The sequence below is a fragment of the Octopus bimaculoides genome, chromosome 13 (assembly GCF_046866305.1).
Source record: "Octopus bimaculoides isolate indiv1 chromosome 13, ASM4686630v1, whole genome shotgun sequence".
NCBI classification, from domain to species: Eukaryota; Metazoa; Mollusca; class Cephalopoda; order Octopoda; family Octopodidae; genus Octopus; species Octopus bimaculoides.
This window is the reverse complement of record NC_142940.1, coordinates 56,097,261-56,107,260: the sequence shown is the minus strand read 5'-3', so window position 1 is coordinate 56,107,260 and position 10,000 is coordinate 56,097,261. Positions and strand designations below refer to the sequence as shown.

General features: G+C 37.7%; 1 long non-coding RNA gene across 2 annotated transcripts in view; it reads left to right on the top strand.

Annotated features, from left to right (window-relative positions):
* Positions 1-10,000, top strand: part of LOC149132919 (uncharacterized) — a 52,527-nt gene that overhangs the window by 21,772 nt on the left and 20,755 nt on the right. The window lies entirely within an intron of this gene.

Here is a 10,000-nt window from a genome sequence, read left to right as displayed (position 1 = left end):
AGATGAAAGCAAAGTCAACCTCAGCATATTTGAACTCAGAACATAAAAGTTGGGCAAAACGCCATTAAGCGTTTTGTCCAGCATGATAACGTTTCTGCGAGCTCACTGCTTTAAGATGGTTTCGAATTTTGGCTCAAGGCCTGCAATTTTAATAGAGTGGGTAACATTATTTGCCATCTTACTGTTAATTTTGTTTCATTTTGAACAATAAACATTTTATTTTATGGTCAATTATTGTTTCTATTTTGAATTACATATATATATATGGGGGAACCAAAATTTTTTAAGTGCTTGGCGCCTGCATGGGTCTTAATCTGGCACCGCTGAGATCAGTAGTACAATGAAAACATGCAATAAAAACAAGACTAGTGAATAAAAATGATGGATGCTCCCATCAAAGACGATGTATACCAAACGCCCTGCACAAATGATTTGTTTATAATGATCAATTGTTAATGCTGCACATTAGCTTATTCCTTCTGTCAAATTGATGTTGCCTAAACAGGTGCACAGTGTACCATGTGTCAGACGTCACCGTGATTGCAGAGTGATGTGAAATGAAGTGTTTTGCTCAAGAACACAATGCACCACCTAATATAGGAATTGAAACCATGATCTCGCCATTGTGAGTACAGCATCCTAACCACTAGGCCATGCATCCTCATGTGTTGTTGATTATTTGGGATAACGTTTTTTTGATGATGATAATGTCATTGTTGGTGGTGGTGCTGGTGATAGCGTTGTTGTTGCTGGCAGTGGTCCTGCTGCCGATAATGCTGTTGTTGTTATTGTTGTTAATAATGATGGTGCTGGTGATAGTGTTTGTGGTAGCGGTGATGGTAGTTGCATGAAATATAAAACCTTGAAGTTACTAGATGAAGTAAGATATCAATGATTCCACGTTGCTGGGACTATGTTAAGGGTGAAGTAGTGAAGTGAGGTAAATCTAGCTGTTGGCCATGTTTTAGGATATCTCTCAGTTCATAAGGAAGCTACAGCGAATGTATATATAAGGTTATTGGGTGCAAATGCTGATCAGGGTGTTGTTTAGCCCCGTGTCACCCCTGATTGAGCATGCCTATGTAAACACCCTTGAGGGTGGAGTCAGCAGCATTGAATGCTGGGATAGCTGTTATGGAGTGTATTGCCTTTAACCCTTTCTTCTTCTGGAGGCCTTGAAATCAACCTCGAATGGCTTAGGTTTCAGTTTTGTGGATTTCAGTGGAGAGGTTGCAAGCAAGGTGGAATCAAATTGTGTACGAGTTATTATTATTATTAAAATCATCATCATCATCATCATCATCAGCATCATCATCATCATTGCTATTAACATCACTATTGTGTGACTTTCATAAAGAGACCTTGAGTTTTGGTTTATCATCCCACAACGGATAATTATGTAACTGTACATGTGTGTGTTTGTGTGTGTGTGTGAGAGAGAGAGAGAGAGAGGGAGAGACAGACAGAGACAGACCGATAGACAAACAGACAGAGAGAAACAGAGAGACAGAGAGACAGAGAAAGAGGAAGTATGTGTGTGTGTGTATAAAGATGTATATATATGTGTGTTTCTATGTCTGTGATGTACATGTATATATATATATGATTTTCCGCATGTTTGTGTATATTTAACTTTTTCTATATGTCTATGTGTATGTATATATATGGATGTGCAAGTGTGTGTTTGTATATATGCATCAGTGCATGTGTGCCTGTGTATATGTATGTGTTTTTTACATGTGTATGTATGTATGTATGTACGTGTATTTTTGTGCATGTGTTTGTTGTGTGTATCATTCTGTACATATATGTGTATGTGAGACTGTGCATATCAGAGTGTGTGTGTGTGTGATTGTATGACTGTGATTGTGTGCATGAGTATGTGTGTAATTGAATGATTGTGTGTGTATGTGTGTGTGCGCGCGTCCACCATCATCTTTAGTTTTAATTTAGTTATTTATTTTTCTCGCTTTTCAACAGAATTTCGCTGACAATCTGACTGATTGTTAAAAGAACTATTTTCAGTAGTTCATTATTTAAAATGTTGATGTTGTTTAACCCCGAATCAGACCTGGCTAGACAGGTCTATGTCTATGATCAGAGCCATTCCAGCCAAACTTTACTATTTTCCTCCCAGACAGTGCACACATGTATGATTGTCCGTGTATGTGTGTGTGTGTGTGATGCAGTTCATTTATGTAGGACTTGCATTATTCAATATCATCATCATCATCATTTCATTATTTAATGTCTGTTTTCCATGCTGGCATGGGTTACACAGTTTGACTGAAAACTGGTAAGCCGGGGAGCTGCACCAGACTCCAGTCTGATTTGGCATGGTTTCTACAGCTGGATGTCCTTCCTAATGTGCCAACCACTCCAAGAGTGAAGTAGGTGCTTTCTACATGCTACTGGCATGGGTGCCAGTTGTGTAACATCGACATCAGCCATGAATATAATTTCACTCGGTTTGACAGGTCTTCTCAAACATGGTGTATATATATATATCATGAAAGGTCTTAATTACTTCTCACTGCCTCTGTGAGGCCCAACGTTCGAATGGAGCTTTTTATGTGACACCAGCGCAGTGTCGTAGCAATTTAAGGGAGAAAATTTGGTTGCTATTTCTAGCCATTTGAGTGATTATATAGAACAGGGCTGGGCAACCTGAGGCCTGCAGGCCGCATGTGCCCCACAGACTTTTATCTTGCGGCCAACTTGATACTTTCTTGGAATGGGTTTATCTAAACAAACAATTTTAAAATTTTATCAAAAATTAAAGATTGTAATGAAAAGTAAAAAAGAAAGATACTATTGTTTTTGCAATGATAATATTTCATGTGATCGTCACATTGACCATGACAGAGAAAGTTGTCATGGCGATACCTGCTCAGAGACCTACACAAAGTTGCAGAAAGTGTATGGAGAGGAGTGTATGGAGAGGAGTGTATGGAGAGGAGTGTATGGAGAGGAGTGTATGGAGAGGAGTGTATGGAGAGGAGTGTATGGAGAGGAGTGTATGGAGAGGAGTGTATGGAGAGGAGTGTATGGAGAGGAGTGTATGGAGAGGAGTGTATGGAGAGGAGTGTATGGAGAGGAGTGTATGGAGAGGAGTGTATGAGTCACACCCAAGTATTTCAGAGGTTTCCAAGATGGCTGAAAAAATGTTGATATTGATGAACATTCTGGGAGACACACAACCAGCAGAACTGAGAAAAACATCACAGATGTGCGTGCAGCTGTGAAGGGTAATCATTGAATCACCATCCGTTAATTATCAGAGGATGTGCAGATTAGTTACAGTTCAGTTTAGTCCATTATCACTGAAGATTTGGGTACGAGACGCATGTCTGCCAAGTTTGTGTCAAAACTGCTTTCAGCTGACCAAGAAGACACTCGCATTTCAGTAGCACAAGATCTCCTTGATTGTATCGAGAATGATGAAAACTTTTGAAAACTTTTGAGCAGGTATTGCCAAGCTTTTGGCAAAATTTGATGCAGATTCTCTGCTCAATTTTGTCATGAACAATGCGATGATCACATGCTACACACCTTCCTTCCGAGCACTGCTGTAAGCAGCGGAAGTGAGCTAGAATGTTAAAACTTAGTGCACATGCACAGCAGAGTTCAAGGTCATTCTGTGTCAAGTGGGTTCACTCTGCGTGCTTTGGCTTCGTTACTATGGCAACAGGATACTTATTGATCAGTCCATGTATAAATATATATAATATATATAAATATATAATAAATATATATATAAATATATATATATACACACACATACATACAAAGGTTTTAAACAAAAGAATATATGATTAAACATTTCTATCAATCTTTCATATCATATTTCAAACAAAAAAAAAATTCAAATAGTGAATATTTCAAAAGAAAACCAGACTCAGATTACAAGCTGATGATCAGAAATGAGCAATTCACAATACAGGAAACCGGAGCCTTTCAGTTATAATGTATCAAAGAATACGCTACATTTACACACACACCCACACACACGCACACACACACACGAACACACACACACACGCACACACACACACACACACACACACACGTTTAGTGATGCAAACATGATAAATAGAACTCAGAACATGAATATATATATTATTAATATTTAGCTGAAGCAACAAAGTGGCTCAGGGGCTGAGAGTTTCGTTCGTTAACTCTTATCACTTTTATACATATAGGTGCGGGCATGGCTGTGTGATAAGAAGCTTGCTTCCCAACCACATGATTCTGGGTTCAGTCCCACTGTGTGACACCTTGAGCAAGTGTCTTCTGCTATAGCCTCGGCCAACCTTCTGCAATTCTTCTGGACAGTCTCCTTGTTTAAGTTGGTGAATACTGCCATAATCCTTGCCTTCAGTTCATCTTTGGTGTTACAAGGAGTTTTGTTGGTCTCTTGCTCAACTGCATCCCACACATAATAATCAGGGGGGTTGCAGTCCAGGGAGTTAGGTGGCCAGATGTTAGGGGCGATGTTGTCGCAGAAATTGTCTGACAGCTATGACTGGGTTTTCTTGCTTGTGTGGCATTGTACAGAGTCCTGTTGCTAGACATAGGGTCTTCCAGTGGTCACCCTCTTGATCCAGGGCAGCACTACCTCCTCCAGGCACTTGATGTAGACCTCTGTGTTGAGTTTGAGGCTGTGTGGCAAGATGAATGGAAACATAATGTCGCCATCACTAGCGATAGCTTTAAACACTATGATGTTGACTGGATGTTTGATTTTTATCACTCTCAGTACATGTCCTCAGATTGACACCCAAACACTCTGAAATGTTTGTATTGGAGCTTCCAGTGTGAATGCTAAGCTGTACAGAATGTCATTTTCAAATTTCTGGCAGAGTGAATTGCATCATGGTGTTGTTTTTCTCACAGCTGGTGCCGAACTGACCCTACTATACTATGGAGTCGACAAAATCAAAAACAAACAATGCACATGTGTGAAATTTAAATTATAAGAATGGTGACAATTTACCCATCGCACCCTGTATATATATATATATATATATATATATATATATATATATATATATATATATATATATATATATATATATATATATATATATATATATATATACCGGAGTAAGCACATAAAATGTGCAACAAGGTGATATACACACACACAGTGGATTTCCATACAGTTTCTGACTACCAAATCCACTCATAAGTATTGGTTGGATATAGGCTATACTAGAAGACATTTGCCTAAGTTACCATGCAGTGGGACTGAACTCAAAAACCAAATAGTTGGAAAGCAAGCTGCTTAACTACACGGCCTTGTCTGCACCTTGTCAACTTTTCTGATATATCCATGTTCCTGTCAACAGAATACAGCAATGTCAATCAATACAAAGCATAGGTTTTGTATTTGAAAATTTGTATTGTTGTATTTAGTCAATTGATTAAAAACTGCCTAAACTTTTAGTATGTAATATTATGACCTTAAACTCTGGTGATGAGCTGGCAAAATCGTTACTGCATCTGGCAAAATATTTAGTGTCATTTTTGTTCTGAGTTCAAATTCTGCTGAGGTTGAGTTTGCCTTTCATCGTTTTTGCAGTCAATGAAATAAGTACCAGAGTAGAAAGGATTATTATTATTATCATCATCATTATTATTATTATTATTATTATTATTATTATTATTATTATTATTATTATTATTATTATTATAATATTTCATTCCTGTATGGCTATAAACTTCTGGTCTTTGATGTTTATTTCTTCATGATAACTGTCAAGTGTTAACAAAAAGCCTTTACAGAAATTGTTTCTAAGAGTGAAATCCAAGGAGAATGGATTTTTAGAATACTTACATGTCTGTTATGATGTCCAACTGTTCCACCAATGGACATAATGCCTTCTGGGTATTCAGTTATTTGTTGAAATACTATTGGAGTGAACTATACCTTTCATCCTGTGGGGATCAATAAAATAAAAATCTTGTTTAAACATTGGATTTAATCAGCTCTACACCACTGGTCAAATGTTTGACCTTATGTGGAAATACTTCCTCCAAAAGAGAGAATTAGTATGTAAAATTCAACAACACAATCACCATGACTGAGAAGTAGCAATGTGTCTGAGAGGTTGACAAAAGAGAGGGCAATGAAAGAGAACCATAGGAAAGAGTAACAGAAATGATAGAACAGCTACATGATGGTTGATGGTAAGGAGATTAAATAGAATCTGTATGAGCAGGGTGATGGAAGTGGAGAGAAAGCAGAATGATTGAAGAGGGAATAAAGTAAGAGAGTGATGGGAGAGACTGATTGATGTCAAAAGTAAGTGACAGAGGAAGGAGTAATATGAGAGAGGATTGGATAACAATAGAGAAAGCTTATAGTGGTGTCAAATACAAAAGCTGCTTAATCTGATGACTTTTTGAAGGAATATATTTCTCGTGAAGTCTTTCTACTAATTACTCTTGTATATCTGGGGCATACTCTGTCAGCCTGCCTGTGATTCCAAAATATCTCTTGTGCATTCATAGTTAACAAGAAATACACTGCCTTAGCTAGGTTTACTTAGAGGCCTCTCTAGTCTAGGTTTTGCTTCCAAGTTTCAAATTTGCTCTCTTAATCATTGACCAATTCAGTTATGAAAACTATGTAATTGGAATACAAGATTTCCCACAAGCTCTCTTCACCTTCCCTGTTATGGCTTGGAGGACTGCAATAGACCCAAGGAGGCTAAAAGCAGAGATGAATTCCTTGCTGAACACATAGCTAACTCTGTCCTTATTGACAGCACTTCTATACACAACTTCTACAAACCATTCCCCCTTCATTAGTTTTCTTAATGACTCGAAAGGCTTTCTCCAGATCAATAAATGCTAGGTAGATTAGCTGACTCCTACCTAACTACTTTTACAGTTGTCTCATCAGGAATATGATAGTAGATGTACTCCATTGTAGCATACACTGTGAATACACCTCATCTAAACTAATTCTCTTTCTAATTAGTTGTACTATGGTTTTTCTACTAACTTCCATAACCTGATTCATCAATTTGATACTGCTGTAATTGCCTCTCATTCTCCCTAGAGCATCTCTTTTGCAGCAGTGGCAGTTGATTATAGTCCTGTGCTGGTTATCAGGTATTATACTTCCCTCCTTGTAATGCATTATTAACTATGTGAGTGACTATCATGTGACCTACCAGACCAGATATTTTCAGGATTTCAACAACTATCTCTAACTGTCCATTTGCTTTCTTTGCATTTATAACATAACTGGGATTTTGACTGACCATATAGATGTCAATTTCAGTAGGTGGTCCCTTTGTAGGGTCTACTTAGGTCAAGCCCTCTTGGCCCTCTCTCTCTCACAAACATTCTCTTCATTTACTACAGACTGCCAATCTTGAGATACCAGAGATGGGCAGAGTTTGACTATTTGCTTCAACTGCCAGTCTTGATACACCAGAGATGGGTATACTTAAACTATTTACTATAGACTGTCAGACTTGATATATCAGAGATGGGCATGGTTAGACTATTTCTCTTCCTCTGTTTTATATTTTATTTCCCCCTCTGTTCATACCATAATCTATATCTGATCAATACAGTTCTGTGCAATCACATTTGCCTAATCTGTTGAGTAAATAGATTAGACTGTTAAGAACTGAACAACCTAACAGAATTTATTTAATTCCATATGATGGATCTTTGGATAGAGAGAACATTAGAGGTTTGTGAGAAGAATAGCAATGATGGGATGGGGGGGATTCTTTACAAGCATTCTGTATGATGAACATCTTTATATATATATATATATATATATATATATATATATATATATATACATATACTTACATACATACTATACACACACGCGCGCATGTGGATACATGCATTATATCTATGTATATGCACACATACATACATATATATGTGTATATATGTATGTGTGTATGTATATATATATCTATATATATGTGTACATATGTATATGTAGTTGTGTGTATGTGTATATGTACATGTGTGTGTGTGTATGTGTGCGTACATATATATATATATGTGTGTGTGAGTAAGTGTGTGCATGTGTGTGTGTGGTTCAGTCACTTGGCAGAATCATTTGAGCATTGGACAGAATACTTTGCCATAAGTCTTCTGGCTCTTTGCATTCTGAGTTCAAAACCTATCCAGATCAACTTTTCCCTCAAGTTCTGGGCTTCAGTTCTCCTTTCTGCTTTTCCCTCAAAAACTGGCAACAGCTCTGTGAGAGGGTCATGGGGGAACCACTCACAAAGTCTCTATTCTCGTAGAAATGGAGGAGGGTTGAGTCAAGGTTATTGATATCTACAATGCTATCGAACACTTTAAACAACACCATACCAAGCTGGTACAAATTTGCTCGCCTCACATCAGTAGCAACTCTGACAATTCAACCGAGACAGCAGAAGCAAACAATCTTACCATAAATATCAAATATCAAGTCAATAATTATATTACTATGAGTGTGTTTTCCACTAACTTCCATAAGTGGACGCCTACACAAAAGCATCCTGATCATTAAGCTTAAAGAAACAAAACAGTTCATCTCCAAGTAGATACCAAGCTTGCTTACTTCAATATCAGAGATGTTCGAAGAATCTCATTGGATGATACATTTGCTAGCTTCTCAGATGAAAACCATGATCAATTAGTGAAGAAAAATTCAATAAACCTAATTTTATTAAACCACTGGATTGAATGTCTCCCATATGAACCTGTTATGTCTTCAAAACTCTGGCCTTAATGAACTGTGGATCTGTTTGTGATCTGTCGAGGATTTAATCATTAATCAACATGATGAGTTAATTATTAAACCTTGATAGTCTGTGAAACTAACTATGCCAACACAAAGTCCAGTGTTCTTTGTACTGTGGTGTACTTCAATGACCTTGGGAGCTATACCAGCAAAGTGCAAGATCCTGGTAGGACTTCCCATGCTGGACAGGTCAAAGGATAGAGGCCAGACTAAAATGGACCACGTCTTACCAGGAATGAAAATGGGTTTGCGTAGGACCAATACCCCTACTTAGATCAAACAAAGTCACTGAAGCATTGATGGCAATTCGAAACTAAAAAGACCTGGGAAAGATAGTCCTTCCCCCGGGGACACATATGACCAGATGCAGCAAAATCTGTAAGGAATCTGCAAGGAAAAAAAGCAAGGATCCAACTGGAAAGCAGCAGAAAAGGCAGCCAAGAGTCATGAATTGTAGAGAAAAGTGGCCGATGGATTATGTTCCACAGGGAATCAAAGGGTCGAATAAGAAAATAAGAACTTAACACTGGTTATATAATCTGCATATAGTCAAGCTGTGAAGTATTTGTTAACACTGTGCATTATGTAAAAAGAGGTGGTGGATTAAGACACATCTCAACAGGCAGTTCTTTTACGTGATTGGCATCCCTAAATCCCCAGTCTTCTATCCTACAGAGAAGCATTAGTTATCATTTCTTTTAAAAAGAGGCAGCAATGATATATAAAGACTGGATGACTAAAAGATGGAAGCACTTGGATGTATGTCCAGCTTACATCAAGCTGAAGAATTGCTTTACAATGTCCTCTACACATCTGCTATGTACCAAAAAGTCGATCACCTCACTGGCATTGATTAACTGATAAGGACAATATTAACTGACATATGCAACATTAGTTTCAATAGTAACAGTTGGTTACAGGCCAATCTACCAATAAACGGAGGCCTGGGAATCAGGAGATCATCTACCATTGCACAACCAGTGCATATTTCGTCACTGCATGCTACAGCGACATCGGTTGAAAGGACCATTTCAAATACCACAAAGATCTGTCTCATCTATAGACTTCTTTTGCAGGATTGAATGACCTCATTTTGATGTTTATACTACAGTGACATCAGAAATAAAGTTGTGAAATTTGGATGAGACAGCTGTTGATAGACATGTAGTGTGTATGCTTGGAGACACTCAAAATCAACAATATCTTGTTCAGTTAGAGTGATGG